General features: G+C 41.1%; 1 non-coding gene across 1 annotated transcript; it reads right to left on the bottom strand.

Annotated features, from left to right (window-relative positions):
• Positions 1-4,332: 4,332 nt before the first annotated feature.
• Positions 4,333-4,439, bottom strand: LOC112090026. Its single transcript, XR_002901385.1, has one exon. It is a non-coding gene; the product is annotated as a small nucleolar RNA R71 (small nucleolar RNA).
• Positions 4,440-11,003: the final 6,564 nt, after the last annotated feature.

Genomic DNA, 11,003 nt, shown 5'->3' with positions numbered 1-11,003 from the left:
TCTCTCTCTTTAAAGAAATGTGAACTCCCGAACTCCAACCATCTCTCTCATTTGTTCTAGTTTGCTTGAGGGCAAACAAAAGATAAGTGTGGGGGAGTTGATATATTCATAAACTAACTCATGTAGTGTGCATTTTAGTCCCAAATCATAGTCCCATGTATGCAATTTACTTAGAGTTTAAGTACTTAGGCATCATTTTAGCATTTAGGAGCTTGCACTAGGTCCAAGTAAGTCTTTCATGTTTAGAGTGTCAATTAGGTACTTTGGAGGTCACTTGGATTGGAAAAGGGTGGAACCAGGTGAAGAAATGGTGAAAGAAGGAGCAAAAAATGATGAATATGGAGTTTTGAGGTTTATCGGCCAAAAAACCTAATCGCAGGAAGACAAGCATATCATTTTAGGTTCAAGAGATGCATCTGGTGCTAAGTGTTTTGTTAGGCCTCAGTGTGAACCCCTCGACATGTCTTGATACCAAGGCCTATTTATGAAACTTTTGGTCATTCCCTCAGTCTGACCCCTCGACCATACAACACCGAGGCATGCTTTGTTGAGAAAACTAGTCTCAAAACGACTAAGTATCCAGCTGGGAGCTTCAAAGAGGTTTTATCTGAATTTTGCTAAGTGTTGGATCCAGCCTCGACATAGACCCCTCGGTATGCATGATACCGAGGCCCTCCTGTACATGACCCCTCGGTGTAGACCCCTTGGCCTCGATATACCGAGGCAGCACCTACACGAAAAAAATGTTCATTCCCTCGGTCTAACCCCTCGACCTGATCCATACATAGCTAGGTCTCCCCTACACGTATGACATGTCCACGACCTCAGTCTGACCCCTCAGTGTGACTGATACCGAGGCCTCTTGTCATGAACCCAGATCAAGAACAGAATGCTCCACATGTTCAAGATCAAAGCAAGATCAAAGCCAAAGTTCATACAAGTTCTTGGTGTGTTCTTCATTTCAACCCAGATTCCAAGATCCCTCGGCATCACCCCTCGGCATCACCCCTCGGCATTGACACCCTTCAGCAAGCCGAGGTCTTCACCCAGCAACCCAAGAAGACCGGGTCAGTACCCGATTTGTCCCGGGTTGACCGGTTTGTTGACCTTATCCTTTTATCTACTTTGAGAACTTGCCTCTTTTGTGAAAAACCCATATTTTGTCAAGAGATATCTTTGAGTTAATCTGATTTAAACCAGTTTCTTACAATCTTATCATCTTTTCTCATCATCTAAAACTTATAATCATGATTACAACACATCTTGCAAAGGATTAAGTGTGTTGATAGTGATTAGTGAGTAGTCTTTTCATAAGGTTCTAGATAGGTAGATTATGGTGCAAAGATGTTAGATTAGGGAGTTTCGGAGTTAGATCATGCATTTTCCTTTCTCTAATTAGCTGTTCTTAAAGCTAGATCTCTGATAATCACTTTGGTCTAGATCATAGGCATTTCACCACCCAAAATGTGTTTGATGAAATGCATGAACCAGCTAGCTAGAGGTTTATGCTTTGTTCATCATGGGAATGATTGTTTAGTGCCTAAATGACATATTAGAGCTGATTACTAATGCTTATTGATACATATTTCACAAATGGGAATTTGGTTTGAAAGTGGATTAGTATAGAGATTAATACCTTCATGAGAGGATTAGTCTACATTTGACTTCTAAGTTGATTGGATTTGTTTGATTGTTTGTCATTAGCTCTCTAGTTTAACAATAATGCAACCTAATCAACTATCCTGTCTAGGACCTTTGTTTCATCATATTCATATCTGATAACACCGGATTTTGACCATTTTTATGGATCATTTTAATATATTTTACAGGTGTTTTTACTCCATTTTCAAAGTTTTTCAAAGGATTTCTATGTTTCCGGATTTTAAAAGACTTTTCAGGTAATTTGGGATAAAGAGGCACAAAATGGAACAAAAAGACTCTTTTGGATAAATGCAGACCGTCAGAACTCTCATGGAGAGACGAAGACCTTCTCACCGTCTGATCACCCTCAAAATTGGACAGCTTATAGAAGAATCAACCAGCTTTCAAATGCACTTGGTTTGGAGAAATTCCAACGGTTGGATCTCAAGATATTCCATTAGCCCCGGAGCCACTCGAAGTCGGTCAGCAACTCACGCGACTGCGGCCAACAAGTTATTTGCCGCGGTCAGAAGCTTCCCGACCGCGGCCAACAAGCCCATTGCCGTGGTCACAACACTCCCGACCGCGGTAATCAATCTACGAGTTAAAGCCCACTTATCTGAAGCCCAAAGTCATTCTCAGCCTCAATTCCGGAACCCTAGAGACCATGGAGTATTGGAGACTATAAATACATGTCATTTAGGTCGTTTTCAGCAACAACCCTTCATACTTTACAGAAACCCTTTTCATTTAGCCGTTTTACGAGATTTTTGTAGAAGATTGTTCAAGTCCGAGTTCTTCAATAGAGAAGCTTTCTTTATCTCTTCTGTTTACTGTTTTTCATTACTTTTATTAAAACCAATGATGATGTCGAACTCAGCCATGTCTGAGTAGATCCCGAGTTGGGCTTAGGGTTCCCGAAAGGGGCTCTCATAATCGATTAAGACATCTAGGTTTATAGATCTGGGATTTTGACCTGTTCTCTGTTTATTCTTGTTCTTATTGCATGTATGCTTGATTGATCACCTAGTATCTGATCTCGATAGTTAGTGTTGCGAAAGTTTTCATTAAGTATCAGCCCTAGAATGAAACAGGCGATTTTTCCGTAGGAGTGGAAACTTACCTGCGGCGAGATCGTGAGTATTGACGAGTCTTGTGCAGCTCTTGCGTTCTCTCCCTTCCAGGGCCAGAGTGGAAACCTACTGGTCAGGGTTGCGAGAAACAGTAAGTTATGATCACGACTGTGACGTAGTCATACCGCCGTACTCTAGCTCTAGAACCTATATATCGTTATCCGTCAATCCCAATCTATCTACCTTAGTGTTAAAACCGATTATGATCCCTTAGAGTTCCCAAAACCTCAGCGTTTTTAGCCATAGTTTACAATTCCATCGATTTTTACTTGCTTTCTTAGACCTGCATTTCAATTTCCTTAGTTCATTATTTACTTGCTTTATTTACCTTTCATGCGATATTTTACTTGCCTTATTAGTCTTTCATTCAATATTTGCTTATTCTAATTGCATTTCATTCGATTTTCTTACCTGCTTTTTAGGATAGATTTATTTGCTTTCTTTTGTTTTAGTTTAATTCGCAAGAAAAACAACCAATCTTTAAAACCAATCTAGTCTAGACATAAAGTTAAAAACCGTAGAAGAATACCAGGCACACAAATCTCTGTGGATTTGATCCCTAAATACTACAACTGATTAGCTGTGCACTTTCGGCTTTCATTTGTTTTGTTAAGGGTAAAACTTGTTCCCTCACGCAGTTGACACAACCATCAAGTTTTTGGCGCCGTTGCCAGGGATTTGTTTCGCTGCCTTTTGCTATTTTTCTTGTTTTAACTTCTGTTCTAGACACCTGATCTCTAGTTCTTTCTTAAAGTTTTTCTGAACTATCTTTCCTTTCTTTTGTTTTTCTCTGAATTGCATGAATACCAGGCGTAGACCTGCAGGAGACATTCCAATTCTAGACGAGATAGACAGACACGAAAGAGAACTTTGAAGACTTAGACGAACGCAAGGAATGGCCAACGACGACCAGCCTGGAGGTCCTATTAATCGAAATTTAAATATGGAACAAGACAGGTCCCAACATGGAGAAAACGAAGAGAATGATCACATAGAAGGTGATCATGCTCGACAAGATGGAGAGGAGGATAAGGTTCTTCCAAGAAACCACCAGAACCGAGAGAGAGAAGGACATGAAGACGTTGATCCACCCATCAATGCAGCCGATGGTGACCACCCAGCAATGCAGCCGAATGAACGGATTCACCGCCCCATTCCGCCAGCAAATCAACACCGAAGACAAGCCAGGAACCATCGCATAGCTGATTTTGATGCACCTACTCAAAATTTTCAGAATCGATCTGCAATTCCAGTACCATTTCCAAACCGGAATGAGTTTGAAGTCAAGCCTCAAATCATCTCATTGCTGAAGCAAAACCAGTTCCATGGAGTTCCTTCTGAGCACCCAATGGACCATATCGAGCTTTTTGAAGAAATTTGCAGCATGATGAGAACAAACCAAGTTCCACCTGACTATTTAAAGTGTAAGTTGTTCCCTTTTTCATTATCAGATAAAGCTCACCGTTGGTTGAAGTCTTTGCCTGCAGGATCGATTACCAATTGGGAAGAATGTAGAACTGCTTTCCTAAACCACTTCTACACTAAGTCAAGGTCGAACAATTTGAGAACGAAGATCTCAACCTTTCAACAAGGGCCAACTGAATCTTTCTATGAAGCTTGGGAACGTTTTAAGGAGTATGAACGTGATTGCCCTCACCATGGATTTCATGGATCAAGCCTGCTGAGCACATTTTACCGAGGTTTGCAACCAAAATACAAACTTCCACTTGATACAGGTAGCAATGGAGATTTTGGACAAAAGACGATAACCCAAGGAAGAGCTCTCATCGAAAATTTGGCTCAAGCCAATAGCAATGACTGTCCTGAATATGATTGATCGATGAAGCAAGCCGGAACAGACAACAAGGAGATAACCGAGTTGAAGAACATGGTGAGCCAGCTTCTGAAGAGCAACAATCGCCCGATCCATGCCTGTGAAACCAACAATGGCGCAGAAGATGAAGGACCTAGTGATATCGATCACATTAATCAAGCATTTCAAGAAGAAGATGTGAACTACGTAGGAGCATTGGGGCCATACCAAAATCGCTCCAACAACAACTTCAACAACAACTTCCGGAATGCAAATTACAACAATCTCTCTTACCGCAATCCAAATGTGGAGAATCCTCAAGATCAGTACTACCCACCTCAGCAAAAATCCTTCCAAAACAAGGTTTAAGGTGGAAACTTTGGGGGAATAGTACCATATCAACCGCGACAGCCATATAACTACCAAGGTACGGGTTTTAACAATCAATTTGTACAACAGCAGAGAGTCACGACGAACCAGCTAGCTTCACAAATCGGTAGACTTGAACAGTCAATCCAACAGCTTGTTATGACGAACGGAAAAACATCTAAAGACGTGAACGTGAAAGTGGACTGCATGTACAATGATCTGAATGGTAAGTTTGAATCTTTATCTTCGCACGTAAAAAAGTTAGATGTGCAAGTCGCCCAAACAGCCGACTCTATGAAGAGGAAAAGTGGAGTTCTTCCAGGAAGAGTTGAAGATAACCCTAAGAAGTTTTGCAACGCCATAACCACATTGCCCGAAGAAGAGGCCGGAACCGATGGAAAGAAAGAAGAAGCCCCAATCTTTGTACCACTGTACAAGGATATCGATCCCAAGCAGCCACCGTTTAAGGTACCTGAACGATCACCGTTTCAAAGGCTTACCAAAGCCGATGATCCGGGACGTTTTGTTTTCCAGTGTTTCATTTCAGGAATCAAGTTTACAGACTGCTTGTGCGATTCCGGAGCCAATGTCAACATCATGTCTAAGGCATTTGCTGAAAAATTGGGCATAAAAACCTTAAGGACATCGACGGTTAAGGTTATCTTTGGAGATTCATCTCAAAAAGATACTGAAGGGGCGATTCATGATCTACAAGTTCTAGTGGGAGATAAGATTGTTCCAGCAGATTTCCAAGTCCTGGAGATGGATAAAGACAAGGAGAGGCCACTCATTTTCGGGAGACCATTCCTAGCTACAGTAGGAGCAATTATCGGTCACGCAAACCGGCATGCTGTTTTCCTCAATGTGGACAGAAAAAGGTACTATCCTACTATCTTAGATGAATTTCCAAGCAAAGGAAACATGCCAAAAGAGAAAGAAAAGGAGAAGCCGAAAGCTTTTGCAAAGATCAAGATCATCATTCCACCAGATGCAACAGAAACTAGTGAGGACCAAATCCAGGAGCTGATCGAAAATACAAAAAGGGTTTTGAATAACATTAAAGTCCAAAAGAAGAATAAAGGGAAGAAGACGGCTCCTCAAGGAGAAGAAGTAAAACCTCCAGCAACCGGAAGTAATAAAGGCACATCAAGTGGAGTGCCATTTAAATCAGCTTGATTCCTAATGCTTACGTCGAGCTAAACGACTTAAAACAAAAGCACTTAATGGGAGGCAACCCATTTAGGTACTCTTTCTTTTAGTTTTCTTTTCCTTTTTACAATTTATGCTTTCTTTTTCTTTTTAAGTTTTACGTATGTTATAAAACAAAAACACAAAAAATCAGAAAATTAGAAAAACCAAGAAGAAAATGTAGGTTTTTAGCTGCTCGGCCCGGCAAAAACGAGAAGATTGGACAATAGGCCGCAGGAGGAAGAGCCGCGGTCGCGACCGTTCGACCCACGGCCAAGGGTTCATCGACCGCGGCACCGTGAACGTGACCGCGGCCAAGCCCTCAATCACCGCGGTCGCGCGTCTCCTGACCGCGGCCGTTGGTCGTTGAGGTGTCGCCGCGGATTTCTGCCGCTTTTCGGTGTTGCCTGGTGTTTACCTGGTGATTCGCGGTGATTCCCGGTGATTCCCGGTGTTTCCCGAAATATTCCCGGTAAAACCCGAAAAGATCCTCCGTAAGTTTTAAACTTTTCTAATGTGCAAACAAGAAAAGGTAAGTTTCCGTAAACTTAAAAATTTCCAGAAATTTTAAGTTTTTGCTTCAAAAACGCTTTTTAAAGAAAGGAAACAAACTTTTTGGATCAAAAATATTTCTTCTCTACTCATCCAAAAGACTTAGAGATTTAGGAGAAAGAACACATTTTTCAATTCTTAAGCTTTCTAAGAGATTTTTGGCTCAAACCTCACTCTTTTTCAAAGCTGATTTCAATTCTGCCATCAATTCTCTCTTTCCAGCAAGGTATGAACCTCAAACTCACCATTCTTACTCGATTTTGAACTTAGGGTTTTCTTTAAAAACCCAAAATCTTGGTCTATTGATGGTGGAGATAGCTTAAGAATGATAGATTATCCATTTAGATTATCTAAAAATTGATTTTAGCACCTAGCTTAAGAGAAATTGAGATTTTCGAAATTTGGATTCTACATGCTTAATAAAAATCAAATTTGGAACAGCAAAATTGATGAATTTGATTTAGTCTTGTGTGATTAGTGATTAGTATTGGGTAATCTTTAAAATTTACATGGAAATTGCTCATCAAAACCGATTTTTAGAAGATTTCTATGTTAAGAACATCAAAAATCCGAATTTAGTCATGAACTACTTGATTTCTCTGATTCAATATAAATTTTGCTTGCTCATGGTTTTAATTAATCTCTTTATACTAGTATTAGTATAACAGATCTTAATGTGTTAAAATCAGCATCCATATTCACTCTTTTTCCAAGAATCATTTCATTTTGCAGAAAATAGACGAAACCAGATCCCGAAGGAGCCGTCGAACTGGTGGCAGCTCCGAGGACATTCCCGATGATGCTACTCTAGGAGAGTACATGCTGAACCAAGCCAGACCGAGAAGAAGAAGCTATGTGATGAGATTGCTCCAGCACTCAAGAGAAACACGAGCAGCTCCTGAGCCACCACAAATTCGATACATTGGGAGGGAGACAAAAAACGAGAGTGGACTATGCAAGGCGTTTCAAGAAGCTGAACATCAAACCCACGCCTTGCATTGATTATCATACACTCGAGATGCTTGGAATCAGAGAGGATGTGATCTGGTACATCGATGCACTTAAGCTGAGACCCTACATGGAGCTGAACCTTCCGACTTATCCTGAGCTAGTCCGTGAGCTTTTAGCGACTATTACACTCCACCACACGAAGAGGAGGAACCCCAGAGCATCAGATGGCATCTTGTCATTCTCTATCCGCGGACAGCCTTATTCTCTCACCATTTCTGAGGTTTGTGAAGCTCTTAAGCTTCCATACACTGATGGCATTTACCTTGAAGATGAACCTGATCTTAACCTGTGGAGAGAGATGGGTCATGGAACCTATGATAGTGGGAGATCGAAGTCAGCCCTTCTTAGCCACCCAGCAGTGAGAGTTGTGCACAAACTCTTAGCACACACGATATTCTCTAGAGCCAACATGGGAAGTGTTTTGAAGACTGAGCTCATCACACTTCAGATTCCGTTTATGGATGATCCACGACTTGCCTGCTTCGCATGGATCATAGTGCAGAATATGGTAAAGGTGAAGCATGATTTACATGGTTGCGAGGACGCTACTCCAGCTTTCGGGAGTGCTATTACAGCGGTACTACAGGCTGTAGGATTCGATTTCTCATCTGATGATCCACTTCCTGATGTCTGGTATGATCTACTTTATCTCTCTCGCGATCAAACTATCTCTCGTGCCGCTTTCGATCCAGACAGGTTTGGTTACAAGTATTGCACTGGCACCGAGGAGCACCGAGTCCGCTTACCTTCAGCATCTATCCCGAGATTGTGCAACGGAGGACGCCCACGATGGACTCCGGTATCCGATGATTTTCTGCCATCTGTACCTCGTCTACCATTCACCATTTGCCAATACATAGTGGCCAAGGCGAAGCGTGATGCAGTTGCGGCCCGTGCTCATTTTCAGCCATCTATTTCGACTGGCCACACCTCATCATCTACATCATCACACACTCATTCCGATCTGGAGCGCAGAGTTGAGAGACAGGGACGACGCTTTGAGCGCGTTGTCACATTCTTACAGGACCACCACCAGTTCGCAGACGACACTTCGGAGGATGAGTGATTGATCAGCACTTCACTACCATCACGGTTCTATCATCATTTTCTTTTCTTTTATCTTATTTTATTTTATTTTGCTTTTATTCACCATCTTCTCACCAACTTTTTCACATTGGGGACAGTGTGATTTAAGTCTGGGGGAGGATGTCTATCCGTACTAATCATTTCCCTGCTTTGCTTTTAAATTTCAAGTACTTTTTAAATTTTAATATGTAACCTATTCGACATTAAGTATTTTTCAGGAATGTTTGACGCAAAACTATGATGATTTAGACCTGCACACTTCTACACTATGCATGATAGCTCATTTGTGGTTAGCACTAGACTAGGCGGTAGCTAGAGTACTTGCACTACGAACTCCCACCAGAGGACTTCTATTCATGGAGATTGTTTCTGACAGGATATACTAGCTCATTTGATTTGGACTTAATATTGATATCTAATTTTCTCATCATTGATTTTAGGCAGGCATCGACATACACATCTAGGACGTCTTTTACCATCACTTTTACCACTATTTGTCGTCCTAGATGACCAGCTTATCTTTATCTGGTACCATACCCTAAACCCAAAACCCTTGTTTTCAATCCTCATGCATTCTCTCTTTAGTTTATATCAGCAGATATGTGCAAAATCGTCGGAGAGAAGAGGAGCGACGCAGTTTTCAGTCACTCACAAAGAAGACTGAATGGAATTGGGAAGGAAGAGTATCAGAGACATCATGAAGCTTTACAAGACAGATATTGACTGGTAAATTCGTGCTCTCTAAGACTCTATATCTAAAGGTGTTTCTTTTCTCTAAAAATATAAAAAAAAAAAAAAAAAAAAACGTGAAAAGAGAAAGGGAAACAAAAAGCCTAATGAGTCTTAGATTGTCGAAATTTGTGGAGCAATGAGCAACCACTATTCGTTTAAGGAGCTATTGTTTTGAAAGATTTACAAAAATCTAAGTTTGGGGGAGTTTGGAGAGAACCTGAGGAAGATGACCATGAATCCATGTCAAGAAGAAAGTGACTGAAAACTGTGGATACCAACATCATCACTCTCTCTTGCGGTTTTGCATAATTTCCTGCATCCTCCAAATCTTCAGGTAACCCGTAAACACTTTAAGCCTTACCCCCCAAAATAATCCTTCTTGACACCTAGCCTAGATCGCCTTGCCTAGATTTTCTTTGATGAGAACCACCGAGATTTTTAATGAATGTTAAGAGCTAGTTGACTGGAAGTTAGATCTTAGTGCATAGATTTCTGCATTACGGATTAACGGACTAGTTATGCCTGTATTTCTAGTGAGAATTTTCTAGGCTATTCCCGATTGATGCATACTGATTGATATTGGTCTAGAAGTTTGGTCTCTGAGTTTTGTTTAGTTCCTGCGTTTTCAAACCTCTCGCTGAGATTTAGCCTTGTTTTGTTTGAGGACAAACAAAAGACTAAGTCTGGGGGAGTTGATAACACCGGATTTTGACCATTTTTATGGATCATTTTAATATCTTTTACATGTGTTTTTACTCCATTTTCAAAGTTTTTCAAAGGATTTCTATGTTTCCGGATTTTAAAAGACTTTTCAGGTAATTTGGGATAAAGAGGCACAAAATGGAACAAAAAGACTCTTTTGGATAAATGCAGACCGTCAGAACTCTCATGGAGAGACGAAGACCTTCTCACCGTCTGATCACCCTCAAAATTGGACAACTTATAGAAGAATCAACCAGCTTTCAAATGCACTTGGTTTGGAGACATTCCAGCGGTTGGATCTCAAGATATTCCATTAGCCCCGGAGACACTCGAAGTCGGTCAGCAACTCACGCGACCGCGGCCAACAAGTTATTTGCCGCGGTCAGAAGCTTCCCAACCGCGGCCAACAAGCCAATTGCCGCGGTCACAACACTCCCGACCGCGGCAATCAATCTCCGAGTTAAAGCCCACTTATCTGAAGCCCAAAGTCATTCTCAGCCTCAATTCCGGAACCCTAGAGACCATGGAGTATTGGAGAATATAAATACATATCATTTAGGTCGTTTTTAGCAACAACCTTTCATACTTTACAGAAACCCTTTTCCTTTAGCCGTTTTTAAGAGATTTTTGTAGAAGATTGTTCAAGTCCGAGTTCTTCAATAGAGAAGCTTTCTTTATCTCTTTTCTTTACTGTTTTTCATTACTTTTATTAAAACCAATGATGATGTCGAACTCAGCCATGTCTGAGTAGATCCCGAGTTGGGCTTAGGGTTCCC

The sequence above is a fragment of the Eutrema salsugineum genome, unplaced genomic scaffold (assembly GCF_000478725.1).
Source record: "Eutrema salsugineum unplaced genomic scaffold, Eutsalg1_0 scaffold_11, whole genome shotgun sequence".
Lineage (NCBI taxonomy): Eukaryota > Viridiplantae > Streptophyta > Magnoliopsida > Brassicales > Brassicaceae > Eutrema > Eutrema salsugineum.
The sequence above is the reverse complement of the archived record's forward strand: the minus strand, read 5'-3'. Positions and strand labels throughout refer to the sequence as shown.